The sequence below is a fragment of the Caretta caretta genome, chromosome 1 (genome assembly GCF_965140235.1).
Source record: "Caretta caretta isolate rCarCar2 chromosome 1, rCarCar1.hap1, whole genome shotgun sequence".
Lineage (NCBI taxonomy): Eukaryota > Metazoa > Chordata > Testudines > Cheloniidae > Caretta > Caretta caretta.
Window position 1 is genome coordinate 53,820,072 of NC_134206.1, and position 6,000 is coordinate 53,826,071.

The 6,000-nt window shown below is 42.9% G+C and overlaps 1 protein-coding gene across 1 annotated transcript in view; it reads right to left on the bottom strand.

Annotated features, from left to right (window-relative positions):
* TRPC4 (transient receptor potential cation channel subfamily C member 4) overlaps positions 1-3,954 on the bottom strand; it is a 214,576-nt gene extending 210,622 nt beyond the window's left edge. Inside the window, exon 1 of the mRNA XM_048848360.2 lies at positions 3,093-3,954. The gene's annotated coding sequence lies outside the window, so the exon portion shown is untranslated. The remainder of the gene's footprint in view (positions 1-3,092) is intronic.
* Between the last annotated feature and the right edge of the window lie 2,046 nt (positions 3,955-6,000).

A 6,000-nucleotide genomic window follows, 5' to 3' on the forward strand; every position in this document is an offset into this window, starting at 1 on the left:
CCTTTTGGCCCCCCCCAGCCGCCGACAAAGGGAGCAGCTGCCCTGGGGCCGGCGATTTAAAAGGGCCCGGGGCTCCAGACACCACTGCCGCTACGGCAGCAGCGGCATCCGGAGCCCTAGGCCCTTTAAATCAACACGGGAGCCCGGGGCAGCGCGGGCCAGCCAAACTGGAAGGGCTGGCTGGGGGACGCTGACTCCCCCAGGCCCGCCCCTTCTACCCGAGTCCCCGCCCCTTCTGGGGCCCGGAGCTGTCCCACCCCTACCGGTAAGTGGCCTCAGTTACTTTCATCCCTGGATGTTAGGAAAAGCTTTTTCACTAGGAGGGTGGTAAAGTACTGGAATGCGTTACCTAGGGAGGTGGTGGAATCTCCTTCCTTTGAGGTTTTCAAGGTCAGGCTTGACAAAGCCCTGGCTGGGATGATTTAGTTGGGGATTGGTCCTGCTTTGAGCAGGGGGTTGGACTAGATGACCTCCTGAGGTCCCTTCCAACCCTGATATTCTATGATCTGCAAATTTTGCCACCTCACTGTTTACCTCTTTTTACAGATCATTTATGATTATGTTGAATAGGACTGTTCCAGTACAGACCCCTGGGGGACACTACTATTTACCTCTCTCCATTTTGAAAACTGACCATTTATTCCTACCCTTTGTTTCCTATCTTTTAACCAGTTACTGATCCATGAGAGGACCTTCCCTGACTTTGCTTAAAAGCCTTGTCAAAGGCTTTCTGAAAATCTAAGTACACTATATCCACTGAATCACCCTTGTCCACATGCTTATTGACCCCTTCAAAGAATTCTAGTAGATTGGTGAGGTATGATTTCCCTTTATAAAAATCATGTTGATTCTTCCCCAACAAATCGTGTTCATCTGTGTGTCTGATAACTCTGTTCTCTACTATAGTTTCAAGCAATTTGCCTGGTACTGAAGTTAGGCTTGTACTGGCCTGTAATTGCCATGATCTCCTCTGGAGCCTTTTTTAAAAATTGGCATCGCATTAGCTATACTCCAGTCATCTGGTACAGAAGCTGATTTAAATGATAGGTTACATATCACAGTTAGTACTTCTGCAATTTCACATTTGAGTTCCTTCAGAACTCTTGGGTGAATACTATCTGGTCCTAGTGACTTATTACTGTTTAACTGTGTACATGCTATATTACATAAAGTTTATGTGGATGCATTTATCATAATGAAACTATCCTTCTCTGAATATATTGTCTGAACTCTGTTTTGTGGTCTCTTTTATTTTAATTTTTTAGAAGTGCCTACTAACCAGAAAGCATTTTGGAGTAGCATTTCTATTTACTTCTAGCTAGAAGATATTTTAGTTCAGGAAGAACTGCCACTACTTCTTTTATCAGGCACCTTTGGATAAATATAAATTTCAGTTGCCATGCGAACACGGACTCACTCATTTGATTCCAGTAAAACAAATAAAAAAATTAGTGACACTGCCTTGTAAAATATAATAACAATACAACAACAAAGCTGCAGGTCTTGCCAATCACAGTGGATTTTACAATTCAATTCTTACTTAGTATAAATTTTCTGTCAGTGTTTATTTAAGGTTCAACTGCTTCTTTTCAACAGAATTATGACTACTGTAAAATAGCCAAAATATTCAGGAGCTTGAAAATGTAAATTCAATGCTTGGGTGAATTCCTTCAGTCAGTTTGTTTACCATATAAGTCATTATCAGGCTCATTTTCATCATGTTCATTTGCCATCAACCTCACACTCTCTCCTCACACCAGATTCTCTTTATGTTTTTTTTTCCAGGATTTTATAGTAGCAATGGTTAGTAGGAAAAAATTAAATTAAAAAAAACCACAATACTTTAAGGTTGAAAAAATACAAGATGTACCTGAAATTTGCTGCACTTGGTGTGCAGTTGTTCCCCATCAACTTTGATTTTCAGAACTGAAACAATGTTTAACTTCACAATGTCAGGATAAATAGGAAAACTGATGTATCAAAGCTTCAAAGACAGATCGGGGAAAGAAGTAACTCTTCCTGATAGTAAGTTGATAGCAGGATAAAGAAACAGCCCACAGAGTTGCTACTTGTCTGGAAATGACTTCCTACTAAAACTCTATTGTGATATCCCCATGCTTTTAGCTGATAAATTATTATTAGAACACTAATCACTCATCCTTTCCTACGTGAAAATATGCTGTTACTGAAGTGCTGCAGTTTTATTACATCATAGTTTCAGAAAGTTCAGCATGCCTAAAAAAAGAAAAAATGGCCTGTCAATGGCCCTACAACTGCCTTCCAAGAGGTTGAGTGTTAGCAGTTACAAGGTTGGTAACCCATGAAAAAATATTTTGCTATAGCCTGATAGTTGTCATAGTCAAGCACTGTACCTGGGGTGGGGAGGGGTGGGACCAATTTTTTTTTTTCTGAAAGCGCTGTCTTATGCACCTCCGTAGCCAAATAATAATATATGTGAGCGAAATTCAAAGTCTAAAATGAGACAAAGGTGATTTCTGATACACTCTGAGCCCTCACCTGAACGGCTGTGGGTCATGGTCCCTTAGCTGCTCTCCGCTATACCTTAAAGGCACATGCATGCTAACTCTACAACCAGTCTCTGTCCAGTTAAACAGCTTCACTCGCCTTCCGGAAAGCCCTGTCTCAAAGAATTAGCCTTCTGCATAAATCCATTGGTTTACATTATGAGCATCGCAAACGCAACCCCCCCGATTCTGTCTACCAGCGACTTCTGAACCACCTAGTCGTCGTCACAAAACTGTTTCCCTTCCGTTTTTTTCATATACTCAGTTATCCTGCAGGTGTCAGACTTCACTTGCAATAATCCAAACGATGGCACTTTCTACAATGTCAACAATTAAACTGATTGCGATTAAAAAAAAAAAGCCACGTTTGTTATGTAAAGCTGGGGGGGGGGGACCTAAATGTTGCTTAATGCTAGGTCCAAGAGGGTACAAAACCCCTGTAGTCACCGCGTGCTTTTATTTGGGCAAAAGTTGGTTAATTCCAGTAATTGGTGGCGTCTCTTAAGAGGAACAACAATAAAACCAAAGCGTCAAGAAGAAAATATTCCAAAATGGGTGAGAACTTACTTGGTTTATATGCATGCGTTGCTATCCAGCGTTTTTACTTCAACAGTTATCAGGGCACATTTCAATTCCATTTATAAATTAAATCCATTTAGGATGGTTTTGGTTTTTTTGCAGTCGCCCACCTCATCCACTTTTCCCCATTTCTATGTTATTCTCTTCATCTTTCAGACACTCTCCCCCGATTCAGGTGGTCTTCAACACTTCCACCCAAGGAGACAGCGCCTGTAGCTTCGCTTTAGTGCAACAGATGAGTGGCAAATTCCTCCCGGGCTGTTTATTGTGGTGTCTCATTACTCTTCCTGGGAATCCCATACCGACTGGAAAAAGTAACAGTCCCTTCCCATGCAATGTTTCCCGTTGGAAGAGAAACTGCGAGGCATGAACATCAGAGGGAAAAGAACACAAATAAGCTGAACTTGATGCTTTCCTGCCCAGGAGATCCGCTCTCCGGTATTAAGACACCTGTGCCACAGGAGAGATACCTCTCACAGGAGATCACCCCTTGGACTGTCTTCGCGCTGGTTTCTTCTGTCAGCTTTCCCGCACGATCATTTCTTTCTGTCTTTCCCTCCTTGGTGTGTGGCGGAGCTGCTTCTCCTAGGGACTTTTTTTCTTTTGGTCTGGTGGGGAGGCACCGTAAATACCTAAAAGCGCCGCCTGCAGGATAATCAGGGGATCATACTGAAATCCCCACCGAGGAGCAAAGCCAGCTTTCTGCAGGCTTCGTTCCAATGGAACACAGGGTGCAGGTGGCCTCTTGCAGCCTCTCAGCCACCCTCCGCCTAGAGGCATTCCTCGCCAGTTTGGCGTGACCCTTTCCTTCCTTTTGAAAATGTTTTAGGCTGATTTTTTTTATTATTATTTTCTATAAAAACGTCCAGGAGTGAAGTCAGGCGTGAACAGCCAACAATCAATGTCATTACACCTTTCAGCTGTGCGCCAAGAAGAGCGAAAAGGACTGGTTAAAAAAAATAAAGCACAGAAACAGCGACTGAAAAGAAACCCTTCTGTGACAGCTGAATGGACAAAGCCCTGAGATGCACAACGAAAACACAACAGCAAACAATCGTTTGGTTCTCTGCGCCCCCCGAAAAACAATGGTCGGTGCAGTAGTATCAAACTCTACAATATTTGCACTCAGTATTATGCATTCGTATACCATACAGTATAAAGGTGAGCCAATCATCCCCAGCTGCAGTAACATCGCACCTTGTAGAAGTGTAAGATTGTTTCAACTGCTGCTTTCTTTTGAGAAGCAATAAACCTCTGGAATAGTTTCTCTCTTAGCGGTAGCTAGCTAGCTGCCTTCCTGCTGTGTGTGTAGAATTACCCCGCTGCAGACCTTCTTGACCCGTTACCATTTCAATGGAAGTGCGTGTGATAAACTTCAGCTGAAAGTGGGGCTGTTCTCTTTTAATGCAAGAACTGTCACTTTTCCCGCGAAACTCAGATACCAGAGAAAATCACAAAAAGAAAAGGAGTACTTGTGGCACCTTAGCGACTAACAAATTTATTTGAGCACAAGCTTTCCTGAGCTACAGCTCACTTCATCGGATGCATGCAGTGGAAAATACAGTGGGGAGATTTATATACACAGAGAACATGAAACAATGGGTGTTACCATACACACTGTAAGGAGAGTGATCACTTAAGATGAGCTACTACCAGCAAAGGGGGGGGGGAGAAAACCTTTTGTAGTGATAATTAAGGTGGGCCATTTCCAGCAGTTGGCAAGAACAGGGTGGGGAGGATAAACATGGGGAAATAGTTTTACTTTGTGTAATGACCCATCCACTCCCAGTCTCTATTTAAGCCTAAATTAATTATATACAGTTTGCAAATTAATCAGAGCTCCTAGACCAGGGAAAACGGGATTAGTCACCATTTCCCTACATCTTTAATCAAAATGAGGACAATACCTATAACACCAAGTTAAACCCGTTAGGAATAAGACAATGTGCAGAAAGAAGGAGTCCACGTGCTTAAGTCTGGGTTTGGGTCCTGAGGAGAACAGTGTGCACAGCTGTACTCTACAGGCGGAAAGGAACAGAGGCAGACGAGTGTCAGTTACATAGTTACATTGCTTAACTTAGCTTGTGCCCTCAGACTCAATCATCCTCCTAGCCTGCCTGCTTAAAATCAAATCCCAGCTGATTCTGAACTCCTGCTCAACTTGCAGAAAGAACTTCTACTGTAGCCAGGACAGCAATTAAGGTGAGGAAATCGCCACACTTCCACAGTAAACAAATAATAAAAAAGCCTGCCTTTGCATAAAATATATACAATATTTCCTCTCTGTTTTTTAAGCAGACCTAGAATTAGCACCACAAACCCTACATGAAGTCCTGGTGTTTCATTCTGCGTTAGCTCATCCATTTAGAAAGGCAGTTTGTTTGTTTTTCAAAGCTCACAACCATGTGTGTTCTAACATTGCTAAAGTCTTAAAGGGAAAGGCCAACTAGCCAGCCAACACTTCTTGGAAGTATTAAAACAGCATGATGACATAAAGCAGTGCCTGGGCACAGCCATGCTGCAGAAGCTATTCATCAGGAGCGTTATGTCAAAGACTGGGGTCAATTTGTATTTATAAAAAAAATCAGTTGTGTTTTGCTTCACCAATAACTAGCTGAAAACACTTAAATGCACTTTGACCCATTCTTTTTGCAGACTGCAGATCCCTGGAGATACAGCTTTCTGAAAGTCCCTTCTAGGGCTAATGGGGGAGTTGCACGCGGGCACTTTACAGATGGTGCAATGCATTGCCTAGAATAAACTAAAACCCAATGTCATGGCAATGGGGCATAGCTCAGCGCTGACCTGGGACCCCCTCCGCGTCCTTTTGGATGCATCAGGCACTTGATCTCCAATAACCTGACAGCTCTCTGGACTGACCAGGCAAAGGGAGAGA